This window comes from Oreochromis niloticus, linkage group LG11 (genome assembly GCF_001858045.2).
Source record: "Oreochromis niloticus isolate F11D_XX linkage group LG11, O_niloticus_UMD_NMBU, whole genome shotgun sequence".
Classification (NCBI taxonomy): Eukaryota; Metazoa; Chordata; class Actinopteri; order Cichliformes; family Cichlidae; genus Oreochromis; species Oreochromis niloticus.
In genome coordinates this window covers 12,910,060-12,920,262 of record NC_031976.2, presented here as the reverse complement: position 1 = coordinate 12,920,262, position 10,203 = coordinate 12,910,060, and the positions used below count along the sequence as shown (strand labels likewise).

The following is a 10,203-nucleotide window of genomic DNA, read 5'->3' as shown; positions in this document are numbered from 1 at the left end:
AAGCAAAGCACTGCCCGTGACCCTGAGTGGCTGAAGCTTGTAGAAGCTGGCCAATCACATGCTGTTGAGTGTTATAATTACATAGTATTTATCAAAGCTAGACAATCGAGTTACTGGTTGTCCAGTTGTGATTTATACTGAGTGATCATCTCATGCAAATTGAAACTGCATGAACGTAAGTCATTAATGGATCACTTTCCTTGTCAGACCATCAATGCATTTGATGTAGAACTACATCACAAGTTTAAAGCTGCATCAGCAGATTTTTTAACCACATGAGGGCAGCAAGAACAATCTGAATTGTACTGAGCGTTTTAGCAAACTGTTGCATTTGCACATCCAACTAAGCAAGATTATGATCACTAGTGACACAAGCTAAAATAAAAATACCACTGAGTGCTTTATTCAAAGTTACTGTAGGTGTTGTATTTTTAGAAGCACTTGTGCTGAATATTCTTTATTTGCACTGTAAAGCATTGAAAGCTCCAACAATACTGTGTACATAATAGCAGCCAGCATTAAAAAATTCTAAATGTATTAACAGTGGAAGCAATAAAGGCTGAAAATGTGATCTCTGAGTGGAGATCTGGGTGGACAGTGAGACATCTTATACAGTGATTTTGTTAGCAGCAGCACCCCCAGCCCCAAGTCTCCCCCCTCCCCCCTGTAAGCGATTACAGGTTTTAATCAGGCACACAACCCGAGACCAATTAATTGCGGAATAAATTAGCCAGTTTAGCCCAGATCTCGTCGTTCAACAATAGAAACAGAGTAGGGAAAAGCAGGGACTGATGATTATAGCACAGGGCTTCACATTGAGGCAGGCCCATACATTTGGCGCTCATAAGGATTTAGGGTGCTAATGGGACTGGTGTGTTGCTGCTGGCTCAATGGCTTCATAATATGTAATTAGATGTTCTTTGAATGGCGATACATTCAGACCAGAAACATATCAACACTCGTGTTAAAGTCAATAGTGATGGTAATCAATAGTCAGTGACTCGAGGATCAATTTTCATTCCCAACAGTCCAATCTGCCCTTCTATCATAACTATGTCACCTTTTTTAAACACAGTTTTTTATAAATAAATAAATAAAAACACATCTGTAAGTCCTGAAGCTCTAGACCAAAACCTATAGGTACATCAGCCTTTCTTCCCCCTTTACATTTCATTTACAACCAGAGAGGTTTCCATTTTTCTTCCTACTTTATTTTACTTCATTACAATTTTTTCAGCTTGAGTTGAGAGTTTGGTGTTGACTTCTTAGGCAAATTAACAATTCTGGGGAAGTTTTTATAACAGCTGCAGTAACATAATGCGTTGCCACCTGTAGTAATGATATCTTTACTTGATCTGCCTCTCTTTTCACCCAAGCAACAACCTCTGTAGCTTTGACATAAGCATAAATGATGATATACCATTTGCTCCTCAGATATTCTCTTCAGTCAGCTGTTTAATTATTCTGGTGGTATGTTTATTTTTTTATATATCTTTTGTTTTTTGCTAGTCAACATTAGCATTAGCCTTCTATTTACCCTGGCAGGGGTTAAATTGTGCCAGAAGTATCTGGAAAAGAGAACACCACCTAATTAAATTTGTAATACAAAATACTGTCAAATAGTTTATTTTTCCATGTGCTGGAACTTGGTGGTCCTTTTAGCTGATACCACAGACACATTTAGGTCTGTGATGTGTTGTTTCGATGTCAGTTCTGCTAGCAAACTTCAGCAACTAGCTAGCTCTACAAGACACAAGCACAAGCGGAGTAACCTTTTATAATACAGAGCATTTTTATTAATATTTTCAAATTCAAAAGTTTCAAACAGTTTGAGATATATGGCACACAGATTATTTCTGTACAGTCTGACACACAGTCCGTTTGCTAGCTACAGGTACAGCGGCTATTTTTTCCAGTGAAGAAGAAAAGTTTTTGTGTGTGATAAGTTCGCTCCCAGAGATGGAGAGAGTGAGGACAGGAGAGGAAGATGAGAGATTGTTTCAGAGGTAAGGATTGCTCATGAATAAGTGATGTGAAGTTATCTGCATATTTCATATTCTCAAGAGTTTGAAAACAACCAAAAAAAACCTAAAAAAAATTGTTATACTGTTTATACTGAAGCTTATACTGGGTAGTAAGTGCTAAACTGGGTGGATTGCAGTGTCATGGTACAATTTACAGTGATGGACTACGTTGCACTGGTGAAAGGCAGTCTGTGGTGTCACTGCTAAGTTTGGTCCTGTTAGCAACAGTGACGTTATTAAAGAGAGGCATGTCACTTAGATCTGAATTGAAATTATTGAGATCATTTAGCAGAAATAAAGGTACTAGTAGAAGTAGAAGGATATAAACCTTTGGACAGATTTGATCAGATTGGACTGAATATTCTGTACAGACAGGTTTCATTACTTTTTGACCACTGAAATTAAAGTTCATTTATATTTATACTTAGTTGCGGACACGGACACCGACAGCCAAGTAGTTATTCCTGTTATATATGTCCTTGACATTTGTTTGAAGTCAAATCTACTAGGCGGGAAATTGTAACATGACTTGTTACTGAGTGAGTCATATCTCATCTCTCTGCTACAACAAAACTTTAGGTTCCCCCACCTACTTCACTTTAACTCCTACACTTAGCTAACCAAGCTAGCCCACCCATGCTACCATTAGCTCGTAGTTCCCTGTGTCCACGCTCTCATCCAGATATGTTCATGTATAAACCACAGGGTGACTATGTTCATTGTTTATACCCAATCTATAATCTACTGCTAAATAATCTATATATATATAATTCTTGTGACACACTCAGACCTGCGTTGAGTAGAGGAGGCACGCAGTGAAAGAGAAACTAGAGAAGAGCAGCAACAAAAGGACAAGATTTGATAAAGAACACAAATAAAATGCTTTATTGTTTTGGTTGAATGCCCCAAACTGCACTTTGCAACTTTAAAACCCTTTCAAATGTGGGGTTTAATCACACACACAGAGGCAGTGTTACTTCATTTTTGTCTACCTTTACCTTTACTTCCCATCTTTACATAGAAAATAACTGCTTGTTGCTATATAAATGTTTAAAATTATGTTTACAGATTCATTCAGTAGACTTAGATGAAAATAAATAGATAATAGCCTTTATCTAGATATATTTTTCACAGACGTTATCAATTTCCCCCTATCAGAAATTCCCTGACATCAGCATTCAAGTATCCCATTAGGCTTTCCACCATTTACCTGGGGTATCTAACCAATCAGCCACTCTGTGGTCCTGGAGGTGGGGGTGGTAGAGGGGTAGAAAGGGCCTCTAGGGTTTATCTGTGGAACATTCGAGGGAGGCAGGCAGAGTTTGATGGGCGAAGCACACTTTAGTGTACGGTGAAGGCAGTATGACTAATGTGTGGAATGGGACATTTACATAGAAGAGGCAGGCTGTGCTTGCAGCCTCCCAGAGGTATGTATGGCTGGCCCAGCGCTGTGTCTGCTGCCTGTCCTCGGGGCTCCCTCTATCACTTCATTTCCATGCTCCATTTTAGATCAAGGCTTCTCTAATATTTCCACATTATCCAAGGAGGCAATCTAAGATTGGAATTTGATCCACTTTGAAGGGGTGTGTCATCGCACATTTTCTTCTGTGGTTTTTAAGAGTTTTTTTGTACCTGTGGTGAGACTTAGTTTGGTAATTGTTGCTGCATGTAAACACTCAAATTATTATAATGAAATGAAAGTCATTGCGACGTAGGATTAATTTACTTTCACTTCTCACATGAATCTACGATGACACACCCCTGCACTGATGTTTCTGTTTCTCCTCACTCCTCATTTTCACCTGTGACAAATTTCACACACAAAACAAAATGATTAGGTTAGCACCAGGAGACAATCACATTGTATCGGAAATTGTAAATTACGCAGCACAACAGTAGGTATTTATACACATATTGTGACTACTATAACTCATTCTGCGGGAAGTAATTATTACTGACAAACCTTCTCAGCTTGAACATTATTAGTGCGCATTAACTAGCACTCCCCTTTGTAATTGTACATGGCAAAAGCAGCAGGTTGGAGGGTAAATTAGTGGAGGGCAGAGCCGAAGGGAGAGAAAGAAAAGATTGGAAAGTTAATCTTGAGCAGAAGATGGAGAACCAGCGGGCGCAGAAAACAAGAGGAAGGAGCACTGGGGGAACAATGGATATGAATATGATAAACAACAACATGGACGAAACTGCGTGTTTTGCAGGCCGTCTCCCTTCGGACCTGTTTTCTACTCTATACCATATTGCTGTTGTTTTAATTAGGTGTGCGAGGGGTGTTCGCGTTTCTGTGTACTGTATAGACTACACCTGTATTCATCAAAGATTTTTGTCAGCTGAGACAGATCAGGAGAGCAATGCAATGCGTCTCTCTAACACCCAGCCAGGCCTGATGCCCGCTATCCTGACATCCTACTTTTGATTCTCCCTTTTGTTTGCTTTACGCCCTCTAAGTGTTAAAGATAAAGGATTATTTCGCAGACAGGAAAGAAACTGCTTTCGGAAAAAATAAAACAGGTAGTTTTTTTCTTCATGTATTAGGATTTACCAATACATGTCATGTAAATGAGGTTGGTGCAATTTCAGTTGTCCCTGGGGCTTGGATTGTGTTAAGAAAAAAACTACATGTAAGAGAAAGACAGGGATAATATTCTTCCAGGCAGTTTAGAAACGAGTCTGCTGCGACCGTGGACCAAAGAGATTAGCACCTTCCGTCTGCTTTTCTCCTCATATCTTTTACTGTGTGTTACTTTTACCAGTGTGGATTACTTTTTAATTAGTGTTTCAAAAAGTTATACATAATAAAGTATCCCAGCATCTATTGCAACCCCTAGGAGATAAAAAAAGGAATAAGACCTTAGGATAAATCAGTGGAGACAGTGGGTTTTTTCCACATTGGGTTCCCTGGGCTTTGCCAATGAGTGATTTTTAACGTATGAGTCAGTTGAGCAACAACCTGATTAATTGATTCTATTCAACCACAATTTATACAACGTGGTCCCATGAGGACAATTCACTTCTCTGCTTTTGCTGGGTGCCTTGTGTTATACAATATATTGATAAAAGGCTGAGAAAAACCAGCTTTACATACAAGCTAAGAAGAAAAGATATAAAAGGTAATCTTAAAAGCACACAGAGTGAACCACTGTAGCTACATGAAAGATGGCTTTCTAGATAAGTTTCATAAGTTTGTACTTAAGAGTGCTTGACTATAAAGAACTTATGTACTTCATATTTATTGTGTGTGTTTGTTTAAATAGGAAAAAACATAATTGTGCATGGCAAATTTTCTGAAAAATCACAAGTTCTCATTGAGGTTCCTTTCATCATCCTTCTTATTTCATCAAACTTGTACTGTGTCTAGCTCCAGATTTCATCACTACCTCTGGGTTCGTAGGCGCACAAAGCGGGGGGCAGAATGCCGTCTTGCTGTGCAATAAGAAATCTTAATACTGTCCAGATGGTGGAGGTGAGGATTGACATCCAGGAGAACTCCCAGGCCCAAATGGCACTACTGTGAACATAACAGAGTCATTCAGGTTTCTAGGGAACCACCATCTGCAACACCATTAAATAGGTTGCAAACATCTCTGATGTGATTAACAAGAAACAGCACAGGATGTTTTTTCCTTCAGCTGCTTTGGCTAACATGCCACTACTGAACATGAACTACATCAACTACCTACCTCTTCTTGACAATGGAGGATGTCATTAGAGTTGTTGAGAGGTTTCAGCACTGCTGTCCGGTCATTCCCTCAAAGAACTGTGGGGTGTTAGTGCAAAGGGGCAAAGAAAAGATGACTACTGCTGGCCCTTTCTGGCCAGACAAGCATTTATTTGAGATCTTACCCTCCGGAAGACAGTTCTGGTGCACGAGTGCTCCACCACCTGCCACAACGCTTTCTTCCCAAAGGCAATCACCATCCTCAATCTGCCCTTCTGAATCTGGAGGTCCCCACCCCCACCCATGTCACACCAAAGTCTGCTCAGAAAACCCACACGTTTGCACCAGCCTAGTTGAATGGCACAAGATGATCAAACCGTAATCTACAGCATTGCTGCTATCTATCTGCCTTGAAAAAATCAAAGAGATCTATCAACCTTTAGAGAGATGCTCTTTTTAAACATTTTCACATTTACATTGGTACATAGATACAGTACCAATCAGTTATGGCTCAGTCACTGTAGAGTACTGGTGGGACAGGTGGGACAGACAGGTTGCCTGGTGGGTGGCGGCCTGTCTCAAAACTCTCTACTCCTGTCTCAAACAGACTGGCAAATGTATGAAAATAATTGCCGTCTTATTTATAAATGGAGACTGACAACAGGTTGTAATCAATCTGAATCAGACTGTGCATATAAGAACAATTTGCAGTCAACAGGTTTTATTCCTATATAAAACCTGAAAATGCAAAGGTTGCTGAAAGCCTGTGTCATTCAGGCATTAAATCACCATCCCTCAGCAACTGTGCCACTATTTGTTGAGGAATCTCTGCTTCAGCTCTGTAAAGTTCTGGCTGGACTGAGTACGTGGGCCGCAACAGAATTGCAACAGACCTTCAATTTTTGAAGGACTGATTTTTTTTGATAACAGTTAATTGCTGTATTATCATAAATTAAATTACCAACTTGAAGCCATTCAGTCCCAAACTGATAGCCACTTTATCACCATCTTGGCAAACCAAACTCACTTTGAAGAAAGCAACTCACCGCCAGTGGTCACACAGACCTGGTCGCCATCTTCAAAGCAACCATGTCAGAGGGAAGGAGACAGTTTATTGCACACAGTCGCAATAATTCTGGCCATGCTGTGTTCTCCAATCACTGTTTTGCTGAGTGTGACTGTAGCACAAGTTTAGCCAAGCATAAGGGCAGGGTTAGCCTGGTTCTGTTCAGCACTACCTCTCTTCTATGCTGTTTGATAGGTCAGCCTCACAGTGACAGCAACACTGACTCCCGTGGTTTCTAGTGTTTGTGTTAAGCTAAGCTGTTTGGTGGGCGGCCGTAGCGCCATGTTTATGATGTGACACCAGTCTTCTCATTTCGCTTCATGGATAAAAAAAAAAATGTTTGAACGAAGCAAGAAGAAGCATGCTCAAAGATTTTAATTCATAACAAAAAATGCCAAGCTTTTGTGTTTTCACATCGTAAAACTGCTACATAAAAAAACAGAATTCCTCCCAGGAAGAAAAGGAAAAGTTGGAATGCCAGTGTAGTGTAGCATTTAAGATGAGTCACCGTTAAATCAATATAGGATTTCTAAACGGAAAAGTGTATAGAAGTTGTTTCACAAAAACCCATCAGTCTTAGTTATGTGGAACTGGCTTGTAATGCACAACTCCAATTAACCAGGTCAAATTCCCCATAAAACCATCCTGCTTGCGTAAAGTGATTAATGACAATTTTGATGAGAGCTGAAATTTAAAAAGAAAAGAACAGGAGATTTTTTTTCCATCAAAGGGGTCATGAGAAAAAGTGGCCACATCCTCTTGTTTGCTTGCATTCCCAGGGTGGATATCTTTCTTCCATCTCAGTCCTCTCCCTCTTTCATGCCTCTTCTTCTCAGTCACAAGCTTTCTTCTTAGCAATGCAATGTTGCACAGCATGAAGCACGCAGCAACAGTTAGTTTAGTACGGTGGGAGGGGGAGCGGGAGGATATAAACACCGCAGTTAAAGAAGCGAATTCTGGCTTTGAAAGCCACACAGATGGAGTCATTTGATTATTATAATCCTGCCTATTTTTTTGTACTGTAGAACACACACACATTAATTTTAATCAAAAGCTTTTGACAGTTCATTTCATATGCTGGTTTGCTTGTCTTGATTCCCTAAAATTTTGTGAAATTAGCATGTTGTCTTACAGTGCTTGTTTATGCTGAGTGTCACATCCTGCAGGAGTATAATAAAGATTTATATTGTGTCAGTGATTCATTTTGGGCGTTCTTTTAGTTGAGATCTGACAGCATAAAATACCAGCTGACTCTGAGAGAAGTACCCTTTAACATGTCACTGGCAATGAGATGAGAAGCTGCAGGAAGTAACCTCTCACAAATGTTGCATTTACACTCTGAGCGGCTTAAAGAACGTGGGCTGTCGAGGCGTGCGAATGGGTGACACACGGGGCGATGCTGGGCAGGGAGGGAATGGGGAGCGTGGGTGAAGCCTCCTTGACCCCGTGTAGCGCAGTGGGTGTGGATGGGTGGGGGTGATGGTGGCCTTTCTGGGGCGCTAAGTGCTCTGCTTGTCCAGCCCTGGCAGGTGAACTGGCAGGGGCTTCACCCTGAGGTTGGAGGGCTCAGCACTGAACAGTGGCTCTGGATAGGGGGTTCTGGGATACATCCTGACTGAGAATGCGTGTGTGTGTATGTGTTTGTAAGTGGGTGTGTTTATTTGGTTGTACAAGTTCATATACATAAGAGCACATGCTCATATGGGCGTAGCTTGTGTGTACGGCTGTGCATCTTGGTGTTTAGCCCCTAAATGATGAACACGCTGCTTGTACCAGTTGGCAGATGGGGACCCCCAGCCCTTTCTAAGAGTAGGGTAACATGCTGACGAGTGTTTCCAAAGAGGCTCGACAGGCTCTACACGGTTGCATGTTTGGGGCCCTCTAACCTCTCTGTCGTATCTGAGGGGCCCTACCAAGCCTCCGCGGTGGCCTTTTTCCAGTCAAAAGGGCGTATCGTCTCTGCCCTCGGGACCCCGCTTCTCTACCTGGCATGAAGGGTGACAAAGAGGGCAGCAGAAGTCACGGGATACGAGGGTTCGCGTGGACAGGACAGAAAGGAGTAACACGCCAAGCTACATCGCCCCGCTTCCCAAGCTGACATGATAAGAGCTGTTCCCGAGAGCCACTTTGACCTGTTTTGCCTTTATGAAAAGGAGATAATCCTTGCCTATTGAAAATGCGTTTGATGGCGAAGTGTGTAACACCTCCTGCGCCACATTCACAAGTGAATCCTGTCATTGTGGAGCAACATGTGAGCAATTCCTGCCCGCTTTGATTTCCTCTTTTGTGTGTACATTTATTTATTTTTTTGCCTGTTGTTGTTGCTCAAAGTCGCACACTTGTATGCATCCACCTCACCATAAACACGTGTATGACAAGTTTATAATTGTAGCTCCAAATCAGCGTGTTGGTGTGTGCGCGTGTGCCACATGGAGGCAGAGGAGGCCATAATTGGCATTCCTACCTCTGTGTGCCAGCCGGCTCTCTCTCCTCTCGTCAGAGTGAGAGTTGACAAAGAGAGCGCCAAGCGTTTCCAATCCCACATCCCTCACTTTTTTTTTTTATTTTTCTTCGCGGCCTGTGACGAGAAGAAGGCGAGATCTGTGTGTGTGTGTGTGTGTGTGTGTGTATGTGCGTGTGTGTTTTGGATTAGTGTCTTGCTGCACAATAAATCTTTGTTAAACAAATGCAAAGCAGATGGCACCGTGGTGTCTCCACCGTGAGGAGAGAAAGAAAGAGAGAAGGAGAGAGAGAAAAGGAGAAAGAAAGAGGAGCAAGAAAAAAAAAAAAACCCTGCACGCCTACTCCTTATTCTCATCCTCCACAGACACACTGATCATGCACATTACACAGACGGTGACTGTGTCGAGCTGCAAAACACTTAATCCTGGAGTGGAAGCTAAAGGTGGCGTCTGAATCGCTGACGGACACCCAAACACATTCTGTTCATGAGAGAGAACATTTTGTTTATCAAAAGCCACTGTCAAGCGTGCCTGTTGATACTAATGATAGAGCTGACTTTTTTTTCTCCTTCTTCTTTTTTGCCCCAACGCACACGAGGGAGACGTGACCGGGCCACGCGCCGCATTAAAGCAAGGTTAGGGGAGGTAGAGGACTCTGTTATGTCTCTACCTTTTCATGTAGAAGTGGCCTTTTCTGCATGAGGCCGGCCACGCTTGGCCCCGGCTGTCGCTGATAGTTATGGATCCTTTCAAGAGCTCCCGTGTTCCCTGACACAAAAGAACGAGCAGGCCCCTGGGCGATATTGTGCAAAGGAGCCGCGTTTACAAGATGGCCACAGACGGTCGCGCGGTGAGACTGATTTGCTCGTCACGAAGGAACGCCGAGGATTCCCGGTGACCATTGTCCAGATCAGGCATATCTCACAGACTGCAGGAGGGCCGCTATTGGATTCAGGGCATATGCGAAAAAAATCCTCC

General features: G+C 42.1%; 1 protein-coding gene across 1 annotated transcript in view; it reads left to right on the top strand.

Moving 5' to 3' along the window:
• Positions 1-1,795: 1,795 nt before the first annotated feature.
• The window catches only part of LOC109204128 (uncharacterized), a 149,190-nt gene continuing 140,782 nt past the window's right edge, over positions 1,796-10,203 (top strand). Inside the window, exon 1 of the transcript XR_002063687.2 lies at positions 1,796-2,006. The gene's annotated coding sequence lies outside the window, so the exon portion shown is untranslated. The remainder of the gene's footprint in view (positions 2,007-10,203) is intronic.